This window comes from Papaver somniferum, chromosome 1, assembly GCF_003573695.1.
Source record: "Papaver somniferum cultivar HN1 chromosome 1, ASM357369v1, whole genome shotgun sequence".
Lineage (NCBI taxonomy): Eukaryota > Viridiplantae > Streptophyta > Magnoliopsida > Ranunculales > Papaveraceae > Papaver > Papaver somniferum.
Window position 1 is genome coordinate 97,308,492 of NC_039358.1, and position 8,703 is coordinate 97,317,194.

Below are 8,703 nucleotides of genomic sequence, written 5' to 3' on the forward strand. Positions count from 1 at the left end.
AGCAGTTGATGGTAGTATTGAATCTGCAGTTCATTGCAGTGGAGACTGAAGCTATAAACTGAGATGGAGTGATGGTGATGAGCTACAGGGAATGGAGGGTTTGCAAATTGTGTAACTGATGCTGAACTGAGGTAGAAGTATGAATGAAGTCACAAATGAACTGGAGTTACTAATGGAATTGCAGAAGGACTGTGATAGTACACTGGAGCTGTAAGTGAGCTGCAGAATGGTTGTGGTACTGAACTAGAGCAACAAATTGCAGTTCTCAAGGAAGTTGTGTTGTTGCAGCAGCTGGAGTTGATGCTTGGAGGAACACAAGCTTTTCTTTTGCATCACAGGTAAATGAGATGGTTAAGGTTTGGTGATTGTGGTGTTGAGTTGGTTATCTAGAGCTTGATTGCAATTGCAAGTTGGTGCAATGACTTGCATGAGCGGAAGTGCATATGCAATTGGTGGTATTGGACTGAAGCTGCAGTGGTGGAAGAGTTTGTGTGTATGGCTCAAAGATGAATTGCAGGTTATGATTGACACTGTAGGTGATCCTTGGTGTTGGTATGTAGCAGGACATGGTGGTCTGGTATTGCAGGTGGAGTTGTGATTTGTGTATACAGCAGATGAGCAATGAATTGTTGAAGCTGCAGATGATGCAGTTCAAGTGCAGCTGAGATGAAGTATAGATGGACCTAGACCGAGATGATATGAGGTTGTAATGGAGAAGCAAGAAAAATGGAAGCGGTATTGCAGTTGTGCTTGAAGTTGTTTGAGGTGGTTATCTGTGTTGGTAACAGGCAGTGGAGGTATTGGAAGTAAAGAAGCAGCTGATGTTGAATTGGAGAGAATGGAAGAGCCAAGATGGCAGCAAAGTTATGCACAACCAAGATGGCTGGCTAAGGAGCTATTATGCACAATGATTGTGCAGCAGAAGATATGGCCAGTGCAAGACTATGGCCTGACAAGTCAGACCAGTTAGACTCTGACTCAGCTGAGTTGTTTGACTCAGCCTCCGACTCGGTCTGACTGTGATCGAGTTGACCCGTCTGACCTTGACCGAGTTGACCCGTTTGACCGGTGACCGGGCGGACTTTGCCGGTCGCCTGACACACTTTTCCAGCCACTTTTCCGGCCAACTTCCGGCCATTTTCGTCGACGATTTGGCATAGTTTTTACATGGTTTTTTCTCACTTTTGGGCCACGTGGATTTTCATCTAATGGACTTTGAAGACTTGGACCTAGTTTTGGAACAAGATGAGCTATAAAAGAGAATACTTCTACAACTTTTAAGAGGACGTATTATTCTTGGAGCTAAGGAGAGAACCGCTTTTTTTTACACAACTAGGGTTTGTTTTCGTATGCATTTTTCATCTTCTTTATTTGATTATTGATTATGATGAACTCCATAGCTATGAGTAGCTAAATCTTATATTATTGGTTAAGGATGTAGTCCTATATCTACAACTTGTGCTTGATTAATGCATTAGTTTTCTCTCTTGATTATCGTTCAAATCTCTATTGTTTTAATAATCACATGATTGATGTATTGTGATAGGACTTAGATGTTTGGTTAGTTAAGTGGCCAATTAATTGAACTTGCATCCTTGTCCGTATCTATTTTAGGGTTTTTCATCAAGCGATAACCCCGAATACAAGAGCATGATATGATTACGGTTTGTAGTGATACATTCTTGTAATCTTATGTAGAGTTTGACCTTTGTCCGAATTGTCATGCGCAATGTATGAAAATTGCATTGATTAGCCTATTTCCAAAACTTAATGCTCCTTGGAATTGAACTTAATTAGCGCAAGGCGTTAGGTTATTCTTTAGGTAGAATTCACATACGCAGCTCTAATGTGTATGTTGATGAACTTAGGAAATTAATAGATTATCTTGCTCTCTTGATTCTCTAGGCTTTTGATAATAACAGAGATTAAATTGTAATTCCAATCATGAATGCAAACACTTGTTTAAGATAAAAGATAAATTCCTTGACCAATATCTTTCTCTCATTGATTACATTCTACTATTTACTTTTCTTTTAATTTAATTCATATTGCTTTATAAAATCAGAAATCCCCCTAATTGATTACGTATGAAATTGAATACTTAATAGCTACAATCGCCTCTCTGTGGAATCGAACTCTTTATTATCATATACTTTAGGAAAGGGAATTTATTTTTGACGCATACGACATCGATTAAATTTTAGCGCCGATGCCGGGGATGCATACGACTAGTTATTAAGTTTTTAGTTTCTTATCATCATTTCTGCTTCCATATTTTCTTTTCGTTTCCTGTTTCGTTTTTCTTACTTGTTTGTGAGAATTGTTTTTTTCAGGTACCTAATCCCTGGATTCTAAAGATTGGAACTATCCAAGGTGCCGGATAGCTACTCGAAGAGGCACAATACTCCAACCAAGTCATGACACAACGGAAGAACAAAAGTTAGAAGTGGAAGAAGAGTTACAACTAGAAGAAGAACCAGAGATTCCATTCGTAGAAGAACCACTAGTTGAAGAAGAAGAAGCAATGGGTGATGCAAATCGTACACTCAAGGACTTGGATTCTCACAATTTGGATACACAATAATGGTGTATTCAAACAAACTCTACTTTCGAGATCAAGTCGGGGTTGCTTAGAGTATTACCAAAGTTCCATGGCATGGTGAATGAAGACCCAAACAAGCATCTTATGGACTTTCACACCATTTTCACGGCCATGCTTCCAGCGGATACTGATGCGGATGGTGCAATGTTGAAAGTTTTCCGATTCTCTTTGGCGGATAGTGCTAAGGATTGGTTGTATTACTTGCCCTTCGGAAGTGTCACAATATGGAATGGGTTGAAGAAACTCTTTTTAGAGAGATATTTTCCAGCATCAAAGGCTACTCAAATTCGCAAGGAGATTTGCGGGATGAAGCAAAATGTGGGAGAATCTTTATATGAATGTTGGGAACGATACAAGAGATTGGTGGCAAGCTGTCCTCACCACCAATTCAGTGACGCTATGATAATTCAATACTTCTATGAAGAACTCCAAACAAGTGATAGGAATCTTCTTGACGCTGCGGGTGGTGGTGCACTACTGAACAAAACGGTGGCACAAGCTAGAGAGTTGATTGAGAACATGGCTGCGAACTCGCAACAATTCTTGAGTCGTGGTTCGGATGTGCTTCTTAGGAGAGTAAATGAAGTGAGCGAGGTCGAAGAACTTCGTCAACAAATGGGTAACATGACAGTAATGATGCAATAAGTTGCAGCCGCGGTGATACCAAAGTCTCTTCAAGGGTATGAAGACCCCAATGAACAAGCTAATGATGTCTTTCCAAATCAATCAACAAAGACGGTATGATCCCTACTCCAACACTTACAATCCGGGATGGAGGGATCACCCCAATTTTAGCTATGCCAACAAGCAAGGAGCGGTTCAGAAACCTACTTTCAACCGTCCGAGTGGATTTCAACCACAACCACAACAATTTCAGCAACAACAATTTCCACAACAACAACAACAACCTCAAAATCAGGGGTCAAGTATGGAAGAGTTGCTGAAATCTTTTATGCAAAGAACAGAGAGCACGGTTAAGGAGCTGCAAACTCAAGTTGGTTCTATGGCTATTGAGTTGAACCAGTTGAAGGCACAAAATGATGGGAAACTCCCTTCTCAACCTATCAACCCAAAAGAGGGTGTCAATGCAATTACGTTGAGAAGCGGTACACAACTTGTGCAACCCGAAGTTACTGATTCGGGCAAGGTGGAAACACCAAAGGAACCTGTTTTGGAGGAGAAAACGAGGATTCTTTCCAAACTTCTGAGGTACCTATTTCTAACTCTAAAACTCCAGTTTCTATACCTTTTCCTCGTAGATTTGCAAATTCCAAGAAGGCGGAAAAGGAGATTTTAGACGTTCTCAAGAAGATACATGTGAACATACCACTTATAGATGCAATCAAGCAAGTTCCAAAGTATGCAAAGGTGTTGAAGGACTTGTGTACCAACAAGCAAAGGCTCAAAGGTAATGAAGTGCTAAGTGTGGGGGAGAATGCTTCGACAATCTTACAACACAAACTCCCACTTAAGTGCAAGGATCCCGGTAGCTTTGACATTCCCGTCACAATTGGTAACACCACATTTAACAAAGCTATGTTGGACTTAGGTACATCCGTAAATGTTATGCCTGCATCTATGTATAACTCACTCGATCTTGGTCCTCTTAAAAAGGCTGGAATTGTATTGCAATTATCCGATCGCTCTAATGTTTACCCAATGGGTATTGTTGAGGATGTTCTTGTGCAGGTTAATCAACTAGTATTTCCAGCTGACTTTTGCGTGTTAGAGATGGATGAAGGTTCACCAGACTCATCTTTTCCATTGCTACTTGGGCGTCCCTTCATGAAAACGGCGAAAACCATTATTGATGTGGACAAGGGAACCCTAACTATGGAGTTTGATATTGAAATAATACGTTTCAACATTTTCGAGACGATGAGATATCCTAGTGATGTCCACTCTTGTTTCTCCATTGACGTGATGGATACATTGGCGCAACAAATGTTTGAGTTGAATGGTGTTGATACTTTGGAAACCGTGCTCACTACACCCGTTGATAATGGTTTGGAGTATGGTGATTAGATTAAAGAAACCATTGGTTCTCTTGACTCATTACCGGAAAAATCAGCAATTAAGAATATTTCATATGCTTCTTTACCTTGCAATGATGAAAAGCTTGTGCCTTCTATTGTTAAATCTCCAAAGTTATAATTGAAACCTCTTCCAAGTCACTTAAAGTACTTTTACTTGGGTGATAACGACAAATTACCTGTGATTGTTTCTAATGAGCTTAATGAATTACAGGAGCTAAAACTTCTAAGGGTGCTAAGGACGTACAAGACGGCCATAGGATGGACAATTGCCGATATCAAGGGTATAAGCCCTACCGTTTGTATGCACAAGATTCGATTGGAAGACGATGCAAAGCCTACAAGGGAAGCGCAACGTCGTTTGAACCCCCCCATGATGGAAGTTGTGAAAAAGGAGATACTCAACCTTTTGGATGTGGGTGTTATCTACCCCATATCCGATAGCAAGTGGGTAAGACCGGTACAAGTGGTACCAAATAAATCAGGTGTGACGGTGGTGGAGAATGATAAGAATGAACTTGTCCCAACTCGTGTGCAAACCGGTTGGAGGGTTTGTATAGATTATAGAAAATTGAATGCCACCACTAGGAAGGATCACTTTCCATTACCTTTGATTGATCAAATGCTTGAATGTTTATCGGGACATTTTTACTATTACTTCCTTGATGGCTATTCAGGTTACAATCAGATTGTGATAGCACCGTAGGATCAAGAGAAAACCACTTTCACTTGTCCTTTCGGTACTTCTGGTTATAGAAGGATGCCTTTTGGCTTGTGCAATGCTCCAGCTACCTTTCAAAGGTGTATGGTAAATATTTTCTCAGAATATGTTGAAAACATAATCGAAGTCTTCATGGATGACTTTAGTGTCTTTGGTGATTCATTTGACCTTTGCTTGCACAATTTATCATTAATCCTTGAACGATGTGTTGAAACAAATCTTGTGCTGAATTGGGAGAAGTGTCATTTCATGGTAACTCATGGCATAGTTTTAGGCCATATAATATCTTCTAAAGGCTTGGAAGTCGATAAATCTAAGATAGACCTTATTCGTACTCTAAACCCTCCCACTACGGTGAGAGGAATACGCTCTTTTCTTGGTCATGAAGGTTTTTATCGTAGATTCATCAAGGACTTTTCCAAGATAGCATCACCACTTTGTAATTTATTGCAAAAATATGTGGTTTTTAACTTTGATGATAAGTGTATGGCGGCATTCAATCGTTTGAAATAACTTTTGATTTCAGCCCCTATCATTAAACTACCGGATTGGAGCAAGCCTTTTGAGCTCATGTGTGATGCAAGTGACTATGTGGTTGGTGCGGTGCTTGGGCAGCGTGTGGGGAAGATACCTCATGCCATTTATTATGCTTCTAGGACACTCAATGAAGCCCAACAAAACTACACAACCACTGAAAAAGAGTTATTAGTTATTGTTTTTGCTTTGGAAAAGTTTCGCTCTTATCTAATTGGTACAAAAGTTGTTGTCTTTTCTGATCATGCAACACTTAGGTACTTGCTTACAAAGAAAAAGGCGAAACCGAGGATCATACGATGGATTTTACTCTTGCAAGAAGTTGATATAGAGATTAAAGACAATAAAGGAATTGAGAACACCGTTGCGGATCATTTGAGCCGTCTTGCTGTGGACAAGGAAGTTATCCCATTGCGTGAAAGTTTCCCGGATGAGCAACTATTCTTAATTGCCTTTGGAGAACCATGGTACGCTGATATTGTTAATTACTTAGTATCTAAACAAATCCCAAATAACTTGTCTCGTGCTGAGAGGGACAAACTTAAGAAGTTAGGAAACCAATACATATGGGATAATCCATACTTATGGAAACATTGTAGTGACCAAGTAATAAGAAGGCGCGTTTCCGAATAAGAATTTTATTTTATTTTATCTTTTTGCCACTCATATGCTTGTGGAGGACACTTTGGGAGCAAGAGAACCGCTCTCAAAGTACTAGAATGTGGTTTATTTTGGCGAACTTTGTTTAAGGATGCACATGCATTTTGTACCACATGTGATAGGTGCCAAAGAACATGCAATCTAGGTGCCCGAAATCAAATGCCACAAACTATTATTCAATTTATTGAGGTTTTTGATGTATGGGGAATTGATTTTATGGGCCCTTTTGTCAATTCTAGTGGGAATTATTATATCTTGCTTGTTGTGGATTATGTCTCGAAATTGGTGGAAGCTAAGGCCACCCCAACTAATGATTCTAAAGTTGTTTCAGATTTTGTGCAAGCAAATATATTTGCAAGGTTTGGAATTCCAAGGGCTATAATTAGCGATGGAGATTCACACTTCAAAAACAGGTTCTTGCAAAACTTGTTAAGGAAGTACAATGTGTCGCATAGGATTGCAACATCCTACCATCCACAAACAAATGGACAAGCCGAGGTTTCCAACCGGGAGGTGAAATCCATTCTTGAGAAGACGGTGAATCCAACAAGGAAAGATTGGAGCATGCGACTTAATGATGCTTTGTGGGCGTATAGAACCGCATACAAGACATCTATTGGGATGTCTCCCTTTAGGCTTGTGTATGGTAAACCTTGTCACTTACCCGTGGAAATTGAGCATAAGGCGTTTTGGGCTATTAAGCAATGTAATATGGAGTTGGATGGTGCTGGAAGGCAAAGGAAGTTGCAACTCCAAAAGTTAGAGGAGATTCACAATGATGCATTTGAAAGTTCACGGATTTACAAGGAAAAGACTAAAGCATTTCATGATAGTATGATTACAAAGAAACAATTCTGCATTGGGCAGAAAGTGCTTTTGTTTAATTCTCGTTTGTAATTATTTCCGGGTAAATTAAGGTCACGTTGGATTGGATCTTTTATTGTGACTAATATGTTTTCTCATGGTGCAGTGGAAATTCGTAGTTTAGCTACAGGAAATGAACTTAAAGTAAATGGGCATCGGTTGAAACCATACTATGAGAACTTCTCTTCGGAAGTCGTGGAAGAAGTTAATCTTGTGGAAGTACTCCCTCTGGAGGAGCCTTATCAAGCAAGGAGATAGTCGAGCTGACGACTTTAAACCAAGCGCTAAGTGGGAGGCAACCCACAGGTTTTGTATCTTTATCTTTATCTTTTTATTTTTAAGCATTTTATCTTTGTTTTTGCATATCATTTGCGGAATTTCCCACCTTGAACTTTACTTTGAATGACTTAATTTACATTGAGGACAATGTAAAGTCTAAGTGTGGGGGAGCATTTACATGTTTGTATAGTTAGTTGATTTGATGCCTTTAATTGAAAAAAAATAAAAAAGAAGATGATAACATCCTAAGTGTAGCAACTTGTGCCTTACACTAATGGAAACATCGTGGTTGTAGGAGTTGAGGAACCCATTAGTAGAGTCTATTCATATGAAAACGAACAAAATATAAGAATAAATAACATGTTAGTTGTCACCATATCTCGGAGTCGTCACCATATCACGTTCTATTTTTATTTTTCCATATTTATCTATTGTTTCTCTAATTGAATTGGTGGGGCACGGACATCGAATTGTTATCACTGCTAGGATGAAATAGAGTGATTGAGTTACTAAAAAAGAAAAAGAAAAAAAAAGACCGACCAATTGACCAAAAGGAATAAATATGACACTTGGATAAAGCAATATGTGTGTGTTCTCCTTGTCTCCGTCGCCTAAGCAAGCGTGGAGTGCAGGATCCAAGGGAACTATCATGTAATCTGCTGACAAGAAACATGCGCTTGGATCCACAAGATCCAATCATGATGTCAAAAAAAAAAAAATTGAAAAAAAAAAATTGAAATAAGGAAAAGAAAAGAAAAAATATTATCATTGTGTTGAATAAAATCAATCACTGGTTCCCTTTATATGCCAGTGAATTGATTTAGAATTAAGTTTGTAGACCGTTGGTTCCCTTGTATATGCCAGCTGTGTTGATATTAGAATTCATATCAGTATCTCAATCCAATAGGACTTTTAGGTTTGTTTTGGCAGTGACCTTCAGACAGATATGGGAAACACCGTTCACCTTAGTCAACAGTTCGCCACCATCTACTTTCTATATCCATCTTCTT